At 42.8% G+C, this 11,789-nt stretch overlaps 1 long non-coding RNA gene across 2 annotated transcripts; it reads left to right on the top strand.

Annotated features, from left to right (window-relative positions):
• The first annotated feature begins 753 nt into the window (after window positions 1-753).
• On the top strand, window positions 754-6,749 carry LOC131574774 (uncharacterized). Of its 2 annotated transcripts, XR_009276578.1 has the most exons (5): window positions 754-1,164; window positions 2,009-2,137; window positions 2,943-3,237; window positions 4,059-4,661; window positions 4,991-6,749. It is a non-coding gene; the product is annotated as an uncharacterized LOC131574774 (long non-coding RNA). The 2 variants fall into 2 exon arrangements; XR_009276579.1 differs by having other exon boundaries at window positions 4,059-6,749.
• Window positions 6,750-11,789: the final 5,040 nt, after the last annotated feature.

The raw sequence follows: 11,789 nt of genomic DNA, 5'->3' as shown, positions 1-11,789 counted from the left end.
AACGGAGCGTGCCGGAACTGGGGTAGGGGGAACGGGGGGCGCGCCGGTCTCAGTGGGCAGGAAAGGACGGGGGCCGGCGGGGACAGAGGATGCGGGGGCCGCGTGGTCGGGGGGAGGGGTAGGAGATACGGGGGTTGCGGGGGTACGGGGGGCTCGTCACGCGTTGTGTATTGGCAGCACGCATTTCTACGAGTGCTCTGCAGGCTGGGAGGAGCTTAGCGGCCGCCACAGTTCGGCGAGAGATGTTATTAAAAAGCTTATTACCAACTGTGTCCCAAAAATCTCTAGTAAAAAATTCTGAGTGTTTTGCGTTTGGGAAATTAACTAGAGTCCAGGTTAGGAGGGTTTTTAGTTCTCGTTTAGGCAATTTACTTTGGCCAGCTTTTAGTGAGAATTTTAGTTGCTTATACAGCTTTTTTTCTGGGGTTGAATAGTTTTGACCCGTGATAGACTGGTTTGTGGCTCACCTCTTATTTTAATGATGTCGGCTCGTCTCTCAGAGCTCGGGTGATGGGTGCTGGCCGGGCACCTCCCGTCCGTTCTCGGGTGTCACTTAGTAATACTCGCACATAACCACGCTGCAGAGTCATCTAAAAACTACAGTGCGGACGCTGCAGCGGAAAAACTTTTAGAGAGTTCGGGGTGTAGATGCTGTGACAGCGTCTGCCCCTCGCTCGACCCCGTAGAGGCTTTGCCCACCTAGCCCAGGTGAGAAGTCGCCTCGCAACGCCCCCCTGAGCTCGGGGGCTCCACGGAAACCAGGGGTTCAGACGCTGCTTGGCAACCTTCACCCCGAAGAAACCACGCAGGGGATGTCCCGTGTAGCACAGAAGAGGCGTGGCTTTGCCACCCTTCTCAATGCCACGGGGCCCTGCGGAAACCAGGGGTGCGGACGCCGTTCGGAACGTGCGCCCCGAAAAAGCCACGCGGCGGATACCTCTAGAGCTCCGGAGCCGACGCTGCTGAGCGACGGCCGGCCGGTGCCCGAGGGTGCCGCGGAACAGTGGAAAGAGAGTTACGGTGTTATGGTGATCAGCCGCATAAACTGCACTCTAGACGGCCTTAAAGGGTGAAAAAACCTGTCTTCGTAGTTGCCAGTGATGATGGAGCAGTGTCTCACCGATGGAGGAGTCGTGGGATGGCTCGTAAACGTGCGGGCGCCAGGTATTGGTGTGTAAAAACGCTCACTCGCGGTGAGAGACTTCTCCGGGGTCAAGCTGTTCAAGTATAAGCAATTTATTATAAGGGTAAAAAGAGGGGAGATCCGTGTCCGCCGCCGGCCTCGGCGTCCGCGTGGTCCGGGGAAGGGGAGAGAGAACGGGTAAGAGCAGGGGAGGAGAGGTTGGGAAAGGGGAGGGAGGGAATAAGAGAGCAATAGAGGGAAAGAGGGAAAAACCAGAGGTAGAGAGCAGGGAAGACTAGTGAGGTAGGAGCAGGGAGAGGGGGCTGAGAGTTAAGAGTGGGGGAGAGGGCTAGACGGGAAGGAGGTGAGGGAGCGGGGTTCAGAGGTAAGAGCGGGGGAGAGGGGAGCTGAGAGAGGGGTAAGAGTTGAGAGCGAAGTTCTTGTTACAATCCAATATATCTTTTTCTATCGTGAATATTCTAATTCTTAGTAACCGATCACCATGACACACGGCCACTAAAGAGTTTACATACAGCCTATGCGCTTCCCTATATTAACGTACAGTGCTGCCCTTTAGACTCTACAAAGCTTTACAAGTTCTTTCCTTGCTTCTTTACCTTTGGACTTCTCGATCAGCAGAAGGACATTGTTTTGTCAGCAGGGATTCTCGTTCAACTGGCTAGGCTATTGTTCTTTGGTTAACCGGCACTCAGTATCCTAGGACTCGGAGCAGGCTTTCATTTCTACTTTGATTCTAGCCTTCATATTTTCAGAATCTTCTGACAAACAATCACATTCATAAGGTTTCCCTGTTTCACCCTCCCCAACAGAGTTGCTTCCCTCAGTTTCAACTACTTTCGTCCTCATCATCCCCATTTTTTCTAGGGACGCTTTGGAGGGACTAGGAAGATGAAATCAAAAGGAAAAAAGGAGAAAGATTCCCCCTGCAAATCCAGATCCCCCCTGCAAATCCATGCACCGGTTCATCTGCTCGGCTGCTGCTGCTTGACGGAGGTTTGTCCGATACCCGGTGCTGTTGCCCCTGGGTGAGAGGGTAGGGGCGGAAAGGGCTCGCCGCTAGTTCCCTGAACGCCTCGTTGTCTGCGCCTGACGCGCTGGGCCAGGCCTTGACTTTACCTGGATAGAGAATTGACAAAGCCAGAAGTTTTCTGGATCAAAACAATACTCGGGTCAATTGGACTTGGCAATTAGTGAATTAATATAGCAGCTGGATTTTTACCGTGGGCTTGGAAAATTGTTATCCGGACATGATTTTCCAATCTTCCGTTGATTTATCGGCAGTGGCAGACTCTGGGATGAGAGTATATATTTAGTACATTCAGTAATTCATATTACATATTATATAGATAAGTTTAATATCGCATAATATTAATTATGCACCGTCTTAATCAGTTTCTGATTGCTGTAAAAGTATTATTTCCTATATGTATACATATGCATGTGTTTTACTTTGATGGTTTTTCACTGTCAGAACAAGACAGAGGATATTTGACCTTTGTTTACAAGAGAGGGGGAGGAAACAGGCTGCGGTTCAGAAGCGTGGAAACGCTATGTATGTATTTTAGATTTTGGAAAAAACGCCAAGATTGTATATCTATTGCGAATAATTCTTGAACGGTCCTTTTTAAACGAGTCTTTCACAAAGCCAGTTCCATCAATTATCAGGTATTCTTCTAACAGTACTCGAGCAAAGTTGAGAGAGAATTCTTTGGTTCCTGTCAAAGGTTCAGAAGCGAGAAGATTAAAAATTAATTTCAATTAGCAATTTGGAGTGAAGTGTATCTTTGTGTATTCACAGGTTCAAAGCAGAAGTAACTGCCTAGCGAAGAACCATGGAAACTCATCAGCTGCAGAGACGAGCAGATGGCCCAAAGAGCAGAAGAGCGAGCACGCCGATGTGAACCGTGTCGAGACCGCAGTTGACGGCCGAACGCCTTTGATCCCGCACGCGAGAGCGATGAACTTTGGGTTTCGTGTGAAAGAGTAGGAAAATCGATATTGTAAAGCCTCATTTGTTAAAGTGTGGTGTGAACTGTGTCAAGATTCAGAATCCTGCATGAGAGATAAAGTCCTGGAAGATGAAGGTGAATCAGGTATCACCCTTGAGCTTTATCATTTTGTTGATCGCTTTGTGATGCAATTTCACCTGCATCGCTTCTTTTAGTTAACTCAAAAGAAAGTGTACCTTATCTCAGTGAAAATAGATTTTTGTATAATATTCAATTTTTCTTTTTATTTAGCGTGTTCTATATAAAGAGGCAACATCTTAGTGTAACCTTATATCAATCTTAGTCACACTTGATTGTGAAGACTTTGACTCATGAAATTTCAGATAGATATTTATAACAACTCAGCTTTCAATTCAAGTAGTTTCAGCAGAAACTTGAAAGCAATTAGACAAATTAAGCTACCGGTTAAGTTAGCAACCTAGATCTATTTCTCTAGCTTTGAGTGGTTAGTTAACTGATGTTCAAAACTGGAGGCAGAGCGCTCTGTAGAACAGAGCAGCAGTTCTGTTGTTGGTGCGTAGGGCTTGAGAGAAGGAAAAAGAACCCTGAGGGAAAATTAATCAAAGAAAAGGTTTGGGTTGATTTTTTTTTTTTTTTCTTTTTTTAAGGAGTGGGGCAAATGTTGGAGTCTGGAATACAGAGTGCGTACCCTTGTTTCTGATACTTAGTTATAAGATCCAGAAAAACATTGAATTTCATATAATGTGAAATTCATGAGCATGTTTTCATGGTGATACATGAAAACAAATGTTAAAGTTAGATAGAAAAAGCTAAAAGTGTAAGGGTATAGATTAGAAAGTTTTTTTAAATCACTGGGTGAAAAAGTTTAGAGAACAGGAGACAAGATGGAGGATTTAGGGTGTTGTCTCTTGTCCCTTTTTCTTTCTTCTGCATGTTCTTCTCAGAGAGATCAGAGATGTTAAGAGAGACACCGGGGTTTCTGATAAGCCCCCGGAAGGGATAAGGCGAGGCACGTACGACACGAGAGGTACGAAAGGCACGGAAGGCACGGTAGAAAAGTGACGCGACACACCCCGGGATTGCTCTGTCCTGCGCACCTCAGCACTGTGAGCCAAAGTGAGGCTTTCCCTTGAGGTGGCCTAAGGGGACACAGCTTGGACCGCCACATCTCCAAAGCTGACTCGAGAATCCTTGGCCACGAGTGCTGACCTAGCACACCGCTTTCATGCCCCTCTGTAGGTCTTGGACTTCGACTTAGCTCTCATATGCGTGGGGACGAGAAGCCACGTGGGGCACAAGGGAAGGCCGCCTCACCGTCTGGCACGTTTCTGGCAGGCTGTTGTCTCTTGGACAGGTACAATAAAGAAAACCAAATATCAGTGCAAGATCTTAGCAGCACATCTGTGAAAACCCAACACTCACGGTCTCCTGACAATGGCTGGGTCCTTCGCCTGCATGCTTCAGCCCCGCTGGGATGCTGAGGCTTGCGGAGCCAAACTCTTCAAGCGGTATTGCTGTGGATCCGAACGAACCGCCGCCTTGATGAGGTTTGGGAGCCTCCCCGGTTGCGGATGAACGGGCACCCCGGGGTGGGCCGGGGCTGGAAACCCCTGGTTATCCCACACAAGCGGGACCTACGTGGCCACTATCTCTTCTCAACTGGCCCTAGAACACGGTGTACTGCCTGCACCTCTCGGGGTTCTGGCACTCTGCTGCTTTAGGATTCCTGCCTGCAGCTGCCTCAGGGAAATGGGAGCGCTGTTAGGGCTGCTGTTTATGGTTGGGGGTGGGGTACAACTGTATTCTACCGTACCTGTACCCCTTATTTTCACTGTTTGCTCAGCCTTTTTTTTTTTTTTTGGAACTCTTGTGACAGATTGAGGGCACTGAGGAGGGACTGCCAAGATGGAATCAAAAGGGAAAAGCAGAAAGATCAGCCCTGCAAATCCACACTGGCTCACCTGTTCAGCTGCTGTTTCCTGGCAAAAAGCTTTGTCCCTCACCACCTCCTCTGAGCAATGCTCCAGGTCCAAGTGCATCCTGGTGCTCCCCCAGACCCTATGACATGCTCTCACCGTCATGTTGGAGTCTGAGATACAGACTGTGTGCCCTTGTTTTTAATATTTAGTTCTAGGATTCAAGGAAACACATTCAATGGTGACACATGAAAACAAATATTAAAGTTAGATAGGAAATGTGTAAATGTGTAGATTAGAAAGTTTCTTAAATTACTGGGTGAAAAAGTAGTTTAGAGAACAGGAGACAAGATGGAGGATTTAGGGTGTTGTCTCTTGTCCTTCTTCTTTCTTCTTCATGTTCTTCTCCTAGGGGTGTTTGGGTAGTAGTAGGTGATTGGGTAGAAAATGTCACAGTGCAGCACACAGGTGTTGGGTCATTGGGTTACTAAGAAAAATAATTTAGTTGGCACCTGTTAATTGGGTAAATGGACATATAAAAGACCTTGAAGAAGATCTTTGTTAGCCATTTTACCCCTTTTCTATCATAGTGCACATAGCTCCTTGTACCTTGTAATGCTGATAACAAAAAATAAACAACTGAGACCGAACGAGAGAAAACCATGCTCCCTCTCATCAATCTTCAGTTCAAAGGGAAAAAGAACCCAAATCAAAAAGTCCATAAAGAGACAAGTGGCTCCCAAACTTGGGGTACTTTGAACTGAAGGCTCCTGTTGAAAAAAAAAAAAGGAAAAAAGAGAAGACAGCAGAAAGCCGGAAAACTCCCTGGAAAGGGGAAAAAGATCTCGGTAATCCCGGCGCCGGTGAGAGCGGACGAGCCAAGCCGGACGTCTGTGAGCTGTGGAACGGATCACGGATAGAGGAGCTGAGAGAAAGCTGAGCCTGAGGTCAGGTAAGCCGTCAAAAGGGAGCAAAAATATGGGAAACGTGTCCAGACCTGAGGGGGAGGTTTTGGCTATTTTGGAAGCTATGGTAAAGGAGCACGTGATCTCTGTGTCCACGGATGAGCTTAAAAGCCTTCTATCCTGGGTACAGGTAGAATTCCCTAACGTGGATTCAGACAAAATTTTTACCCCAAGCCTGTGGGAGAAGATAAATGTGAGAGTATATGAAAAAACCACTCTTAGAGACGAGGTAGCAGCTGAACTTCTAACGGCTTCTGCAGTGACTCATGAAGTCATCGCCAGTAAATGGGACTCTGAAACCCAAGCAAGGGACACGATGGGTCCAGAAAAACAGAAGGGTTTGTTTCAGTCAAATGCGGAATGCTCGTTACCGCACGCTGTAAAGTCTGTGTCAGCCTCCCGGAAATCTACCTTAGCAAAGAGAATGTGTAAGCCTGTTGAAAGCCCAGAAAAACAACTATACAGAGGCGAGGAGGCAATTCTAAAACGCGGGCAGAATCTGCACAAAGGGGTCTTAGAGCTTTTGCAAGAGTGTCTCAGTTCTCTTGAAACTGTTCCAGCGCCCGGTCTGCCGGTGCCGGCAGAAGAGGGAGGGGAAATTTCCTTGGCCGCCTGCGTGCCGGCAGCCGAGTCCCTTTCCGGCCCTAAGGGAGTGGAGTGGACAGCCCTGTCCCCCCTGGGAGGGTACGGGAGGGTTCGGCCCGAGCCAGAGCGGTCCGGGACCTCCACGGGCACGGCGGTCCCTGCGCCCCGCCTGCCAGGGGTGGGCTTGGAGCCACAGCTGTCAGTCAACGAAACGTCAGCAGTGACGCCACCACAGCCGCAGCTCCAGACCCCGCCTGCGGCACCGCCCCCAGGCCAGCCGTCATCCGGGGCGCCCGTGACGTCACAGGGAGGCGTGGTCCCGTCCCTCCGTGCCCAGCCCGGAGCCGGGGCACAGGCGGGTGGAGAAACCGAGCCTCGGCGTGCCCCGAGCGCTGCGGCGGCACTTTTAAAATTGAATTCGCTTGACAATACAGCTTCGGCAGAGCAACAACAGCTTGGAAAAACAACAGCTTCACCACAGCAGATTGATTCGCTGGATACCACACAAAGCCAAGAGTCTTTTGAGCACAGCCGTGCTAATGCACAGTTCTTTCACTCTACAAATCCTCCCAGAGACATGGACTCAGGGTTACGGGACATGTCAATACAAACTCCAGCATCTCTGGGATGGTTTCAGAAAAATAGCCGAAAAGTAAAAATCAAAAGCATTGTAAGATGCATTACTGGCTTATCTGCAAATTATAGCGGTCGCAAGCTTCAGAAAGAAGCCCTTATTAAAGTGCCTTCAAAAATGGATCAAAAAGTTTAAAAATGTTGCATAATAGAATACATATAGATGTTGTATTTCTAATGATATCTGTTGGTTTTGTTTTTACAGAATAACATAGAAAATTATATTTATGCATCCCAAGAAATTTAAAAGATTTTTCTTCAGTTTCAGTATTCTCAATACATGAAAGTTTTGAAAATGTTATCTTCTCTATACATCTACTGATAATGTAGTATTGTATGATATAGAGTGATCAAGCAGTATTACTGTAGTTACAGTCAGTTTCTACAAGATGCATTTATTTAAAATTAAGTTGAAAAATCATATGATTAATCCTACAGAAAAAGGATTTAATGACAAGTTTCTTTCATTTTTAACCTTTCATTTGAATAAGTGTATTGTAGATTTAGTTCAATACAGTTATCAGTAATCTCAAAGTTATATTAACCGTATATTACCCATTTGCTTGGTATTTTTTTTACAATTTTAATAAAGAAATTTTAATGTGAGTCCTTTTGTTATAAAAAAAAAAAACAAAACCAAACCAAACCTGTATAACAGCATATATACCAATTTGGATTTTAGATTTTAGTTAAAAAAGTTAAACTTAATGTTTCTGAAAAGTACTACAAAAGCTGAATCGCAAATTACCAAACCTGTGGTGTTGTATTTTTTCTCTAGTAAAACTGAATTCTAAAAATCCTAACAAATTTAAGCGTATACCAAGCAAATTCTTGTTACGAATGGTATTTTTAATAACATGTGCAGTTATTATAAGTTATTCTCAAAACCGGATAACATAGAATGGTGATAAATTTGTTGCATCCCTATAATCTCTATAGTGAATCAATATTCCTGTTATATTGTGTTCAAAGAAGTGTATACCAAACTTTTAATTGCCTTTTTTTTATAATAACAGAGTAAGATTAAGTTGTGTTTTCATCTAATATAGATTGTGTTAATAAGATTAAGCAAAGTTAAATTTCACTATGTTTAAGTTTGAGTGTTTTTTACTTAAGTTATAACTTTAGTATTTTTTGACGTTAAGTTTTGTTACTTCCTTTTATCATAATTATTTTTTAACAAGTGAAAATTTAAATTTCTTTATGTTTTATTGAAGACATTTGTTTAAAATGCATAGTTATTTTCCTATAGAGATGAAGATAATTACAACTGAAACAGTGGTGACAGAACACCGGTGAACACCTGCTTAAGAATAGAGGTGAATGCAATTTGTGACACCCGTGATTTCATTAGAAGTTCTATTGTTTGTTATAATCTCTACAGTTTTAGTTTTCTAAAAGTTGCATAAAAAACTTAGTGATTGTTATTTACAAAAAATTTTAAAGTTTTTCACTTTAATTCATTTTTAGTCACTAAGACGTGAATATTTTAAATTTATTATCTTGATTTCCTCAGACACTCACTGATGACATATTCATTCTATAATGTAAATTTATAGATTTCTATGATGAGCATTATGTATAAAGTGTCATTGTATTTACAGGCAGCTTTATACATATTTTAATATATCTTTGTGTAATTACCTTTTAGACATGTGTCATTTGAGATTTTTTTGTTTTCTCACTACAGATGCATCTTGGTAAATAAGTTATGCAGCTGCTTCTATACAGAGTTTTTTTGTCTTGGTTTTTACTCTTCTCCTTGTTTAAGATGATTTGCATTTACCTAATCCAATGTAGCTTTATTATTTTAGTTTCCAGAATTCTAAGAAAATGTGTCATGGTTGAAAGTCAAGGGTTATGAAAGAAACTTCAGATTAAATTAACTACTGAATGGTTTAATTAGTCAATTACCTAAGACATCTGATCATTGTTTTATACAAATGCCTTTTAAAAGTTTGCTGTGTTTTAAGCATCTTATAGCTGCTATTTTTAAGCCCCTTGCTTTGAAAATGACTTAAGAGACATCTTTCCAGATGAGGCTCTGGCCAAGCCTTGACTTTACCTGGATAGAGAATTTACCAATAAACCCAGAAGTTTTCTGCATCAAAACAATACTCAGGTCAATTGGACTTGGCAATTAGTGAATTAATATAGCAGCTGGATTTTACGGCGGGCTTGGAGAATTGTTATCCGGACATGATTTTCCAATCTTCCGTTGATTTATCAGCTGTGGCAGACTCTGGGATGAGAGTATATATTTAGTATATTTAGTAATTCATATGACAGATTATGCAGTTAAGTTTAATATTGCATAATATTAATGATGAATCTTCTTAATAAGTTTTTGATTTCTGTAAAAGTGTTATTTCCTATATGTGTATACATGTGCAAGTGTTTTAATTTGATGGTTTTTCATTGTCATAACAAAAAAAACAAATACCTTACTTAATTACAAAAAAAAGGGGGGAACCAAGGCTATGCCTCGGAAGTATAAAAACCTTATAAATCTTAAATTTTTGGAAAAAGTGTAAAGATCTTATATCTATTGCAAATAATTCTTGAACGGTCCTTTTTAAACAAGTCTTTTACTAAGCCAGTTCCATCAATTATCAGGTATTGTTCTAACAAGACTCAAGCAAAGTTGAGAGAGAATTCTTTGGTTCTGGTCAAAAGTTCAGAAGCAAAAAGATTAAAAAATTCATTTCAATTAATAATTTGGAGGAAAGTGTATGTTTGTGTATTCACAGGTTTAAAGCAGAAGTAACTTCCTAGAGAAGAACCTGGAAACTCATCAGCTGCAGAGACAAACGGACGGCCCAAAGAGCAGAAGAGCGAGCACGCAGATGTGAACCGTATCGAGACCGCAGTTGACGGCTGAACGGCTTGGATCCCACGTGCGAGACCAATGGACTTTGGGTTTCGTGTGAAAAAGTGGGAAAATGAATATTGTAAAGCCTCATTTGTTAAAACATGAGTGAAGGAAAAATAACCCTTCTTGAAAAGTAATCCAATAAAAGATTTAGGTTGATTTTCTTTATTGTTTTTTTGGTTTGTTTTTTTTAAACAGAGAGGGGCAGATGTTGGAGTCTGAGATACAGAGTGTGTGCCCTTGTTTTTAATATTTAGTTCTAGGATTCAAGGAAACACTGAATTTCATATAATATGAAATTCATGTGCATGTTTTCATGGTGACACATGAAAACAAATGTTAAAGTTAGATAGGAAAAGTGTAAATGTGTAGATTAGAAAGCCCAGGTGTCCCCAGATGTCCCCAGGTCCCCCCAGGTGAGTTCCAGATGTATCCTCTCCATCCCAGGTGTGTCCCAGGTACCCCCAGGTGTCCCCAGGTGTCCCCAGGTGTGTCCCAGATGTATCCTCTCTATCCCAGGTGTCCCCAGGTATGTTCCCAGGTACCCCCCCCAGGTACCCTCAGGTGTGCCCAGGTGCGTTCCTTCTGTTACCTCTGTCTCTCTTTTCTTTGCCTCCTTTGGGCTCTGTTCTCTGTGGATATATCTTTTCTTTAGTCTCTCAGCCTTCTCTGGGCTCAATTCTCTGTGAATACAGTTTTCTATAGTTCCCCAGCCTTCTCTGGGCTGAATTTTCTGTAGATACAGTTCTTTCTATAGTTTCCCAGCCTTCTCTGGGCTGAATTCTCTGTGAATACAGCTTTCTATAGTTCCCCAGCCTTCTCTGGGCTGAATTCTTCTGGGATCCTCCCTCGTGGGGAGTTCCACTTATATCTCAGTTCTCATTATTCGAAGTAAACTCTCGAGCTCGTTAAAATCTTCTTTCTCGTGTTTATTGCAGAATCCTTACAAAAGTTACCAGGTTTCTTCAGGCTGGTTTCAAGGTTAATCTTTGCAATTTGGTACATTTCTTTCTCCTGATGGTACAAACAAGGCCTTGTGGCACACTTCATGTCTGATACACAAAATGGCCCCGAACTACGCAGTTCTTTTATCTTTATACCTATTTTTACCCAATTAACAATAGACACGTATATTATTTTTCTTAATGACCCAATGACCCATCACCTCTGTGATGCACTGCGGCATTTTCTATCCAATTACTAACTACTACCCAAAAACCTCTAGGAAAAGAACATGAAGAAGAAAGAAGAAGGACAAGAGACAACACCCTAAATCCTCCATCTTGTCTCCTGTTCTCTAAACTACTTTTTCACCCAGTGATTTAAGAAACTTTCTAATCTACACACCTATCTTTCTTATCTAACTTTAGCATTAGTTTTCATGTATCACTATGAAAACATGCTCATGAATTTCATGTTATATGAAATTCAGTGTTCTCTTGAATCCCAGAACTAAACATTAAAAGCAAGGGCACACAGTCTGTATTTCAGACTCCAACATCTGCCCCTCTCTTTAAAAAAAAATTTTAAAAAAATCAACCCAAAGCTTTTGTTTGATTACTTTTCAAGAAGGGTTATTTTTCCTTCACTCATGCCTTATGCACCAACAACAGAACTGCTGCTCTGTTCCACAGAGCGCTCTGCCTCCAGTTTTGAACATCAGTTAACTAACTACCCAAAGCTAGAGAAATAGATCTAGGTTGC

The sequence above is a fragment of the Poecile atricapillus genome, chromosome 1 (genome assembly GCF_030490865.1).
Source record: "Poecile atricapillus isolate bPoeAtr1 chromosome 1, bPoeAtr1.hap1, whole genome shotgun sequence".
Lineage (NCBI taxonomy): Eukaryota > Metazoa > Chordata > Aves > Passeriformes > Paridae > Poecile > Poecile atricapillus.
Note: the sequence above shows the minus strand (reverse complement) of the source record. Positions and strands in the feature narration are given on the sequence as shown.